Source organism: Nannobrachium achirus, assembly GCF_963921795.1.
Source record: "Nannobrachium achirus genome assembly, chromosome: 1".
NCBI classification, from domain to species: Eukaryota; Metazoa; Chordata; class Actinopteri; order Myctophiformes; family Myctophidae; genus Nannobrachium; species Nannobrachium achirus.
In genome coordinates, this window is record NC_137810.1 from 67,933,974 (window position 1) to 67,946,888 (window position 12,915).

At 38.2% G+C, this 12,915-nt stretch overlaps 1 long non-coding RNA gene across 1 annotated transcript in view; it reads left to right on the plus strand.

Moving 5' to 3' along the window:
• The first annotated feature begins 3,905 nt into the window (after positions 1 to 3,905).
• LOC308291515 overlaps positions 3,906 to 12,915 on the plus strand; it is a 9,201-nt gene continuing 191 nt past the window's right edge. Inside the window, exons 1-7 of the long non-coding RNA XR_013962339.1 lie at positions 3,906 to 4,012; positions 4,164 to 4,236; positions 9,631 to 9,713; positions 9,971 to 10,064; positions 11,115 to 11,240; positions 11,669 to 11,824; positions 12,715 to 12,915. The exon at positions 12,715 to 12,915 is cut by the window's right edge and continues 191 nt beyond it. This is a non-coding gene — a long non-coding RNA (uncharacterized lncRNA). The remainder of the gene's footprint in view (positions 4,013 to 4,163; positions 4,237 to 9,630; positions 9,714 to 9,970; positions 10,065 to 11,114; positions 11,241 to 11,668; positions 11,825 to 12,714) is intronic.

Sequence of the window (12,915 nt, forward strand, 5' to 3'; positions counted from 1 at the left end):
TTATGTGTTGTTCTTGTTGTTGTTTTTCAAACAGACTTGTGAAGACAAATATCCCTTCGGGGACAATGAAGATTATAAAAAATATATAATAATAATTGCGACCGAAGGTCGCAGTATACCATGAGAGATGTCGCAGCTTGTCTCTGTGTCAGTCAGTCAGTCAGTCAGTCAGTACACATTTTTATGGTCTATTGTGACATCACACGTGACATCACCTATGTAAAAGTCTATATATGGGTATTCCTCAGAATCTCTTTTATGCCCATATATGAAGATCCCTGATATATATCACTGGCCAGATGGCCAAGCCATGGCCCATATATGTGTGGCTGGTTCAGATAGGGATCTCCATGTATGGGCATGAAATATATTGTATGCATATGGATACATATTTTTTTTTTAGATTTTTTTTTTTGGGGGGCTTTTTATGCCTTTATTTGATAGGACAGTAGACTGACAGGAAATGGGGAGAGATGGGGAATGACATGTGGCAAAGGTCTTCCGGATCGGGAATCGAACCGGCGATGTATGTAGTATGTGGTATGCGCCTTGACCACTAGGCCAGCGGGCGCCCATATGGATACATATTATTATTAATAGTATACCACACACAAGTAGAATGACCTTTATCCCTAGTTGGGCACATTGAATCAATCTGATCGACTTAAATGATCAATTAACATGTCTGTTGCATTTGGTTTATCCGTTTTAAGTGTTGTAGTTGAATGTTATCAGGACATAATTTTAACTAGAAGTACTGTTCCTACGAAACAATGTGGGCTCGCTCGTAAAGAAATAATTTAAAATAATAACAAAAATAAAAAACTCTTAATCAAATAAATTGTTGTTTTTCCTTCATTTCTTATGTTTGCCAACGTGACTATATTCTGCAGCGTGCTAACTGTCATGTGAAGCTCAAACCAATACTCCAGCTACCACCACTCCCAGATGTTTTTCCGCCAATTGCACCTCATTGGCTAAGGGCCCTGTCTGCGACGGAGCTTGGTAAATAAATAATGAAGATAACATAGTGTTCCCACAATTAGGGATGCACGATTATGAAATGACCGATATCTGATTATTTGCTGGGTCATATCTGTCGATACCGATTCCGATACCAATATTACATTTATATTGCATTTATCTATTGAGCTCATTGCAGATTTTTATTACTTTTATATTTTTATTTTTCATTAGGCCTATTATTATCCACTAGCCCCACTTATAAATATTAGTGGAATAAATACATGAATTATATATATATATATATATATATATATATATATATATATATATATATATATATATATATATATATATATATATATTCTATGAAGACAATTTACTGACAGTAAATTAGTCATTACTGAAGCAACAAACTGAACTACAATACATTATGTGTATGCTATGATAAGCCATCCGCTTTTTACAGATTTATTTGAATTGCTGTATAACACAAAACATTTAGTAATGTATGTTTATGCTATGTGACCTATGATACTAAGTTAATAGTGTAATGTATTATTGTCTGTTGCCTTAATTCATTTGCCTCTGATCTAACAATAAAGGCCCCCTTTTAATAGCTCTCCTAATCGCAACTCCCTGGAGCAGCCACTAGCTGTGTGTGATATAAAACTAAGATTACCATAAATACAATCATTGTTTAGTTTATCACTGTCTTACATTGATTCTCAGCAGTCTCTCTCTGTAGCCTGTAGCAGCTAGCTGCAGGGGTCATACAGGGGTCATACCTTACAATTAAGTTAGTGACCTGATGTACCTTGACGTTGGGCAAACCTTAGCATTCTCTTGGTCAGTTAATTAATAATGTTCTAAATAAAGCGTTTTGACAGCTGCCATATTGATGTAAATAAATAGTAGGGCAAATGTTACATCCTGTACAGGTGTCACAAAGATACTAATGAAGGCTCTGTTCCATTTAGTGTAGAAGAGTGTTTCCAGTGAGCCAACAAGCACAATACATTCACACGGTGTAGTGTCATCAGCCCGTCATATCTGGGGGACTCCGCCCATTAGTTAGAATGGGATTTCCGCATTTTTCAAATCAGATTTTTTTTAATCAATAAAGCATTTTTTTAATTAATTGCAATGTCTTACATTGATAACTTGGTTGGACAAAAATGTATGCATTCGAAAATTAAACATTATTAAGGACTGGTCGGTTCATCCAAGACAATGGTTATCTGATTTAATCACCTGGTAAGAGACATTTCTATTCATATGATCAATTTAATCAAAACACAAAAGACATTCATTCATCAATGATGTTTATTGAACACGTTTTAGTGAACTGTGTGTGTGAAAGGCACTGAGAGAAGATCTGGCCGCGATAATAGCGCTCGGCGATGCCTTCCGAGCGTTTCAAGATATCTACTGTAGCATCTAGCACGCACGCACGCACGCACGCACGCACGCACAGCCCGTGTGTTGAACAATGCCAAGGACAATGGCAAAGGTCACTTCACAGCTTATACATTCTCACAGATGTTTATAATGTTTATAACCTAGTAGTAAAAACCTTGTACATTAATGCATGCACACACAACTTATACACTAGGACAACAGACAACAGACCTGATTCTACAAAATGTCTTCTAAATCAAGAACATATGTTTCTATGCTCAAAACCTTTTCATAAATAAATATGGATATGGATAAATCCATAACCAAAAGACCAAGAGACGAGCCAAAGGACAATCAATACATTGCTGTATTGAAGAGAGTCAGACAAAGAGACAAAACACTGATCATACTATCCTAGTGGCAGCTTGCTAATTCTCTCTTCCAAAGATGGAAGTTAACATACAGTAAAGAATACAGATTATGACAGTTAGTCGTGGGACTCATTGATTTGTTCCCGTTATCATAACAAGAAGACAGAGACACGTAGAGTGTTGGTAGGGTAATTTTCCACTAGCCTGAACCTACAGTACAACCAAAACATGATCTCGTAGTCAGGGTAACCACAGTCACCATGACCTGTAATCCACTAGCCTGAACTTACTGTACAACCAAAACATGGTCTCTATATACTGTAAGTTCAGTCAATAGTTCACATAATATAACCTTATAAATGAATCGTATAATTATATATCATAATTCATATCTAACAATTAATATGAATTGATAAAAGGATGATATTAACCACAACACAATACCTATCAGTCAAGGACCCCCAAAATGATATGTATTTGGCTGCAGAAACCCATGTAAAAATGTGTTCCAGGGACCACCAGAAGCAAAGATTCAAAGATTTGCACAAATTCTCATGATTTTTTAATAACCAAAGTATAAAATATTGGTTGAAGTTGTTAAAATAAAACAAAAATTACAGATGCTTTCCCGGTTTTAATGGGTTATTCTACTTTGTTTATAATCCTTGTTGTATATTTTATTTGTATTATTGAAACTGAACGTCGCAGTTTACGATGAGAAACGTCACAGCTTGTCCGCGTCCGTCCGTCCGTCCGTCCGTCTGTGTGATGTCACACTAACAGAATCCCTGTTATGCCCATATATGGAGTTCGCTTATGCCATCAATATTAATGATGCCCTGTTAGAGAGATCCTTGTGATGCCAGAGGAAACAAATCCCTTTTATGCCCATATATGGAGATATGGAGATCCCTGTGATGCCAGGGGAACAATCCCTTTTTATGCCCATATATGGACATCCCTGATGTCCACATCCCTGATGTCCACATCACTGTGGCGCGAGCTTGCTTGTTGCCCTGAGGCGTCTTACTAGTTATTATTGATGTTGCTACAAAGCCATGAGGAACCAGAACCTTTTTTACCGGTATGTACACAATAAAGATCACCACACCAACTTGTACCTTGACCCTTGAAAGAACAGGTAACAGTGCTGCGCGATTGCATCACACAGGGACTTAAAGCACACAGAGGGACGCGCAGTAGAGAACAGAGAGTGGTTACTGAGTACTGACACATTTTAATCAATACTTTAATCAACCTTTAATCATCTTCACGAGGTAAGCTACTATTTCTGCCATCGACCACTAATCAACATTTGCCATGTTGGTCTGTTTAACCTATATGTGTAATTGACTGGATTATGTGGGTCTGCTGAACATTTGAGGATTTAAAATGATACAAAAAACAGATCTTTCTCAACCTTTTCAGGCCGTGACCCTCCGAAATAATCATATTTGAACTGGGGATCCCCGACCCTGACACGCACTTGGAATTCTAATAGGTGAGGCATTACCTTTGTTTGACTCGGTTCCAGAGATACTGCAAATATTGGGAACATAGCATCCTCTCATTGGAAGGCTTCACACATTTTGCCACTTTCCACCAGTTTTTATTGTTTATTACTTTCAATGCAATAAATGTGTTATTCAGGCCAGGCTGTCAGCAGTCAGTCTCATTGGAAGGCTTTGTTTTGTACTTGATTATAACACAGCTGGTTCTCATCAAGCAATATTTCATTTATGGTCATGGCCTTCACTAGCGATCTGCTGCTTTTATTTTTCATTAATATTCTCACAACTAAACCAACATGCAAAGATAGATGTCATTCATCCAAAAACGGACAATGAAGCAAAGAATACTATGACTTTCCTCAAGTGAATTTCGGAATGATTAGTAATATTTCATTTGTTACAGTATGATCATGGTCTTCATGGTCTTTTTTCACATTATAACCAGATTTTTGTTATGAGCCATTGTTGTATGGCAGTCTTAAGGGAATGAGATAGATAAATAATTCAGCATGGTATTATTTGACAGTTTGGACAGTTTTTATAGTATAGTTTGTTTAGTACTTTTGATGTCTTTTTCCTTCTTTCTTTTGTGGTATTAAAAGGGTCTTACAAGTCCTTGAATTGTCACCTGGTAACCCCCCTGTTGGTCCCGTCCCACAGGTGTAGAAGCACTGGTTTACATTGGAAGTGGGTGGGAAATGGAAATGTTTATTTTGGGACATTCACAGGGATTTACAGTTAACCTGGCAATGTTTATCCATGACTCGGTTTAATTGACAGCAAAGACATATTAGAACAGACATATAGTTACCATGGAGTTTTTCTTTCTTTGAGGCCAGGCTTTATTCTTCCTGGTTATATATATATATATATATATATATATATATATATATATATATATATATATATATAAATTTGCTCTGGTCATGGTCTTCTCTTCCTCTAGTGTTCTTTATGCTTAAGCAATATTATCACAACTAAACCAATGTGTAATGAGATCAAAATGAGTCATTGCCATTCATCAAAACACTGACAATGAACGAAAACGTATCATGACGTCACTCAGGAATTTCAGAATGATTAGTAAATAGAGACTTTGGACTTTGACTTTTACGCACAATGCTATGCAACTACGCTTGACCACACATTTACTTGAGAAACAAATCCTAACCATTCATCTGTTCTTGTCTGCATGTGTCACAATCATGGAATAGTGCATACACACAGGATTGGAAATTCAGCCAGCCAGCCAGCCAGCCATGCACACACATGCACACACAAGCACGCACACGCACACGCACACACGCACGCACGCACGCACGCACGCACGCACGCACGCACGCACGCACACACACACACACACACACGTTGAAGTTGTACCATGTAACTTTTTTTATAAAACAAATCTTAAAATTGTCCTAACTGTTAAATCGCTAAAGTTTTAGAACACCCACTCCGTTATTTTCAGCTTCTGAAGCCTTCTCTTTATATGTTTTCTATGATCCTGGCCGTGGACCGGATTTCGCGCCAAAATGACGTAATCTGCATCATCTGTATACGTTGTGTATACGTTGCCCAATCACATCGCCGATCATGCACACATGGTACACTACCGGCCAATCACAGCGCATCTTGAAGTGGGGTCGCCATATTTGTAGTCGCCCGTGTGTCTCTTTACTCAAAAGGTAATCTCGCCTACCAGGCAGGGTGAAGTAGTCCGTTTCTCCGGAATGCCTGAACGCACAGGAACCAGGGACCCCTCTAAAGATAGCTCTCGGCGTTGTGGAGGCAGACGCGGGGGTGTGAAGGTACGAAAAACGGGCGAAAGACGCGAACGCGACCGCGGTTTGCTATAGGGCTACTGACCACTAGTTGAGCATCTTACACAGTATAGCTTTAACCATTTATTTATTTTATTATGTTATAGCCTTCTAACAACCACACACAGATGAACAATGATCTTATACAGTTGCAACTTATACAGTTTTCTGTCATGCTTCTACACACTGTCTTCACATTTATGTATTTGTTGAAGAACTTTTCAGTAAACTGACCTTCATCAGGTATCGAGATACCTGATGTACATGTTGACACTTTTTTCACATTATAACCAGATTTGTGATATCAGTATTTTTTGTAATAAGCCATTGTTGTATTAGTCCTAAGGGAATGAGATAGATAAATGATTCAGTAAGTTACCCTGCATTTTAACCTCTTAACTCATTCTGTGCCTATCCCGAACATGTTCAGGATATGTTCAATCCAAAACAATTTTTTTTTTATTAATTGACTTACCCTGAGCTGCTTGTAGAGTCGTGGGTGGTCCTGGCTCGTCCTACGCTAGCCAGCTAGCCATTTTACATGGTCCGAAGATATATTCCATTAAAAATGGTTTAAAATACATTTTTGAGACCCCCCAATGTTCAGCGCCGCTTCCGGAACGTAGTCCAGTGTGCCTATCCCGAACATGTTCGGGATTTTTAATGAAATGAATAAAATGATCCGAGGCCTTCTGAAGCCTGAGCCTAAATTTAAAATCCAGTGGTCCAAATCCTGGGGAAGCCATGCCGGCGGCGGGCCCGCCGGCCGTTTGTTGACAAACAATCACTTTTAGCCACCCTCTGTGTTACTTGCATTGCCCAGCTGTATACCATTTTAAAGCTAAGATTCTTGTGATTCCGAATCCGCAAACCATTTGATTATAGCGCCGAAACTCACGCCTCTAACAACGCAGAAGTCCGACATAAACAAACAAACAAATATTCATAAATCTGCTGCTACTCACGTTTAGAGTTGGATTGTACTCCAACAACATCATATATTTCCACAACAATGATGTTCTTGTGTATAGCCGGGCAGATAACAGAAATAATCGTTCACTTGCGGATACAAGCACCAAAATTGGCACACATACTCCTTAGGGATTGCTCTTTTCATAAAACCATCTGGCCAAATCAAATTTCAAGATGGCGGCCATTTTTCAAGATGGCCGCCATTGAATATACAGTAATCTTGCATTCCGCAATAAAATACCATAGACCTGTCCTATTTGAATGATCTTGGTGTCAAATCATACATTTTTCACTATGTAGAATCCAAATTTGGACCCATGGACTTACTCACTGGCTTCCTTGTACCATATATCAGTCCCGGAATCCTAATATTCTGATAAATTAGAGGTTTGTGTTATGTCTGACTCTCTTAGTATTGTTAGAGGTTTATAGTGTGTATGTGTGTGTGTGTGTGTGTGTGTGTGTGTGTGTGTGTGTGTGTGTGTGTGTGTGTGTGTGTGTGTGTGTGTGTGTCTGTGTGTGTGTGTGTGTGTGTGTGTGGGGGGGGGGGGGGGGGTAATGTAGTAATGTAATCTGACACCCATCATTTTCTGACAGTTTGGTCCCTATAAAAGCCAAAGCAGTAAAAAAAAATACATTTTAGCAAAGAAATCCTTAGAAGTACACTTCTTATCACACTAGGTAGTAACTCCGAGGACCCCCAGGGGTCCCGAAGCCCCTGTGGAAGACCCCTGGTATTTGTTACTACTTTTTTTTTGTTTTCAGAAAAAAACGTTTATGCTTCAATTATGATCTAATATGACATTGTTCTGGAGCAGGAGCAGAGCGAGTACTGAGAAAGGCTCAGGGGTCCATCTGGGGGGTCCCAGGTGAGGAAAGACCCCAACCAAAAGTCAGAAAGCTTATTCTGGCTGCTTCAAAAGTGTAATAAATGAACTCAGAATGTTTTAAAACCTACAAAACAACCCTAATATTAAGAAAATTGGACATTAACTGGCTGGCGTACTGTTCTGGCAGGTCCCAAACTAGATGACCCCCAGAAAGGGGGTGGGGGTCCGGAAAAGTTGACACCCATCATTTTCTCATAGTTTGGACTCTATAGAACCAGGATCTGCAAAAAGATAAATTTTAGCACAAAAATCCTACGGGAGCTGTTTTTTGGACGCATTGCACCACACTATTAGCAGAATATTAAGATTCCGGGACTGATATATGGTACAAGGAAGCCATTGAGTAAGTCCATGGGTCCAAATTTGGATTCTACATAGTGATACATGTATGATTTGACACCAAAATTATTCAAATAGGACAAGTCTATGGGATTTGATTGCGGAATGCAAGATTACTGTATATTCAATGGCGGCCATCATGAAAATTGGCCGCCATCTTGATTTTTTTTTTTGGCCAGATGGTTTTCTGAAAAGAGCAATGCCTAAGGAGTATGTGTGCCAATTTTGGTGCTTGTATCCGCAAGTGAACGATTCACCTGTAATATGCACTTTATCTGCCTCGCTAGTAGAGGAAGGGTAAACATGATAAAATCCATTGTTTGTACAAAGTCCAAACCACATTTTCTGCCAAGAAACCTCTGTAAAACTATAGTCATGGATACAAGCGTGATGTCAGTATGACAATCTTTCACGTGTTTTTGCTTCTAACTCCAGTTCAGGTTTTCAGTTTTACAACTGAATACTATTAAAATAGCCTCCAAGCTCCACACAATGATTGACACTTCATTTCACCCAATTGGAGCTTCTAGTCCTGTCTCAGTCGTCTCCCAGTCGCCCAATAGCAACCAATAGTATGTTCTCAGAGGAGGTCCATGAGGTCCGTTTCCTGGCTCATATATTCAGCCAATGGCAGCAGGTTGTTCTGTGACTGGCACTTCTTATAGCCAATGAAATTCTCCACAAAATGTGTCTACTTTATTTTGGCTGAAGTGAACTACAATACCCAAAAAACCCTGCGTAACAGCACTACTGGCCGTGCGTAAATACGCAGCAGCGGCGCCGAATGTCAGACCAAGAGTGTTAGGGCTGTCAGTAAAATAAATAAATTAAATAATAATAATAATAAATAAATTAAAATAATAAAATAATAAAATAAAAAAAATCCAGTCTATTAGCCCTTTTTTGACCTTTTTATATGATATATGCAAATGTCTCCAAATGAAAACGCATAAACATACACTTAGTAAAACATGTGTAAAATATTCATATTCTGTAGTTTTATCATGTCCTTTGAAATTGGGCTAGGTAAGGCTTCAAAATGTGTCCACATTGTGTTTTTCAGCTCCTATATGATAATAACAGTGTTATGCAGGCATCTATTTACTGAAAATATTTAGGCGAGGATTAAAAACCTGCTATTCCAGTAAGTTAAAACTTGCATTACTCAATGTCAGTTGCACACAGAGTGATTATTTATTTCTGGGTAAAACTTCAAAATGTTTCCTTCAAAATGAGACCATGCCCAATGCATTACTCCAAATGGTTTTAAAACTACAATCAATTTACTTTGGGTACGCAGGCGTTTTTTGCAAATTATACAGGATTGTTAACAGGTACAATATTTTTCCTGTTTTTCTTCCAGACATCCCGACTTGATGAAACCCATTGAACATCTTTAATGAAATGGAGAGAAAACTTCTTGTGATTGGTTCATGTTTCTTATTGGTAATAGGATTAGCTGTGGAAACAGCATCTCGTTCACACATCATTTTCAAAAGTGTTCAAATAATTATGGTGGAGTAAAAGTACAATATTTGAAAGAGTAAAAAGTAAAGTTATTTTAAATTATTGAAATCCAGTATATATGTTTTGCTTGTACACCTATACTGAGCGACTTTCCACCACTGCACACACAGGTTAATTAGGCAGCGTTTTATTAAAAACATAGTATATCTAATGATCATGTTTTCATTGTTCAATAGATTTGTGTTATGCCCATTGATGTTGGATGTGCTGTCACTTGTTCTGGTGAAGAGTATACTGTAGAGGGCAGATGCTGCCCCCTGTGTTCCACTGGTAAGAACTACACCTTAAATTGTCTATCTTTTGCCTGTTGTGCATTAGTCAATATTATTATTGTCTCCCCCAGGCCGAAAGGCATATGGCCGAGACTATGTTTTTCCCCCTTTTCGTCCATCCATCTGTCCGCCTGTCTGTTACCAGCTAATCTCGGGCACCTTGGCCTGGTCGCTGCCAAACTGTGCACACACAATCCCTGGATGCCAATTCAGAACCTCTGCCCCACATTTTTCACATGAGCCACCATGAATACAATTCTTGAAGAAAAAAAAAGTAGACATACACATTTTTTCCAAAGATAAAGCAAAACAGTATTCATGTGATCAACATGAATAGGCTATGAGTTATGTAAAACACATTATATGGTATTACTCATTCAGATTTTATCCAAGAATCACGCGAATCAGTACACAGTAGGCCTATCTCTATAGTGATGTGATCAAGACATATCTGTCTGATATTTCATATTCTATCCTAAATAATTGGCTAACATTGGCTTCCAAATTTTAGCAGGATTTGGGCCGTTTTGAACACAATGCCTAAGATCATGAATGCAGCCTGCTATATCTGTGAAATTTTGCATTCATATTCCCACTAGGTCAAGAAACAAATGCCACCCTTTTCACATTGGTCTGTTATAGCGCCACCAGCAGATTGACTTTTGCAAACACACATTTTTGGAACAAAATACCCAAAATTATGCATGTTGTGTTCCGATTGCCGTGAAAAGCCCAAGAAGACATGGCACCCTTTTCACATTGGCCTATTATAGCGCCACCAGGAGGCCACAATAACCTACCTGACCTGGCCGAGACCTGTGCTTGGAAGAACACTGCTTCTAGTTTTTCTTTATCACTTTTTCTTTATCGCTGCTTGCAGCTATATTTATAATGATATGGGTAATACTAATAAGGGTAATAATTTGTATTATTATTATTATTACCCTTATTATTAGTATTAGTATTAGTTGTAGTATTTTGTATTACATTTGCAAAAATTTTCATTACTTTTGTTATAATTTTAAGATTGTGATTCCCTGTCCAACAGGAAGCCATGTTTCTAAACATTGCACACAGTTTAGAGGAACATCATGTAAACCCTGTCCTGAGGGAACCTTCCTGGATCAGCCCAATGGACGAACACACTGTTTTACATGTAACAACTGTTCTGCAGGTACATTATCAATTTACAATTTAAGCTGTTTAGCAGACACTCTTAATCGAGATCACATGCTGCTAGGCTTAGGCCCCCTCAGCCAAATAAAAGACAAATCAGATAAAATAACAACAACCTTTATAAATCCCCGCAGGTAAATTCAAGTTTAAAATTGCCTAAATAAAAATATTAAACATCACTTATAGGAATACGTTTGGTTACCATCCACCACTATTACACTATTATTACACTAATACTAAATGATGTCTAATTTATGCTTGATAAAAAGTCACAACCATGACTATAAGTAATGCAACACATTACTCAAGAACTAAATAGAACTTATTCAGTTAGAATATATTTGAATTGTTGTTGAACTGTGTTTAGTTGTGCATTTGAGAAGTGTCACACTCTCCTCTTTAAACTCAAGTCAATGTAATCCACAGGTCCTGGTTTGGGAGAGAAGAGTCCATGTACAGCAACATCTAATGCAGTGTGTGAACCATCAGAGGGATTCTACTGTGTATTCCAAACTAAGAATGGATGTTTTAAAACTCAGAAACACAGCAGTTGCCGTCCGGGTCAATATATTGTTAAAAAAGGTTGGTGTGTACATTTATCATTTCAGCAGAGCCCACACATTCTTCGTGTTCTTATATTGTCAAAGTGAAAGACTAAATGAACATCTACCATGTTCAGAGTTCAGTGTCTGCTGCTATTGTCTGAACAGAGTAAAGTCAAATTTACGTTGGGCCTCATTCATGAAGTAAACTATGATATGTGAGGCCGCTATCAAACAAACCTGGGCTTCTGTAACACCTCAACAAATGTATTCTACTAATTTATTTGATGAAGTAATTTATTTTAAGTAAAAAAGTAGTGTATAAATGTTCATGTAATACATTTTGATATAGGGCCTATGGATTTGTTTTCGTTGCTGGGTGTTGTAAGATCTAAATAAATTAGAGCATACTCATAAAGTATGGTCTTTTTTTAATATAAAGGCAGAAATAGCAGCTGAACTTAATGGCAGTGGGAACAGGAAGCTGTACATCCCCTTTAATAATAAAAAAAAGTCCACTAGAAGGCACTGTAGACAGCTCAGAATGAGCACCAAAGAATTGTTCCTCCAGCTGACAATGTAAGGCATTATTCCATTACACTCATCCAAATGCCACTGTTGAAAATGTTATAACTCTCACCATCATGAAGGAGGCCCAGTGTCTCATCACGCTGTTGCCATTTCCAGTGTAGTGTAAATACAGTCTGAAAACAATTCAAAACAACTGCTGTGCTCAGGAATAAAGAAATGCCTTAGTGGACAGAACCCCCTACAGAATGTTTTCAGGTGGTCTCTGGTGTTATTTTAGCTATTCACATTACATTTATACTGTACTTTTTAGTATGTTCTCTTGAAAATATGACCCTGAATATGTACTGAAAATATGTTCCCCTTGTGTTATGTCGTGATTGTGTTTTTGTTCTATTATAGGAACATCATCTACAGATACTGTGTGTGCTGACTGTTGGCCTACTGGCAATCACACCCGGCCGCAGCTGAAAGTGGAGGAGGGCGTGGAGACGGAAGTAGAGGACGCGACCTTGCGCACGCGCAAAGTGCGTGCGTGCAACGCATTGTTTGTGATTCTTTTTATGTGAATCTATTGGACTTCATTTAATAAAACCAGGGAAT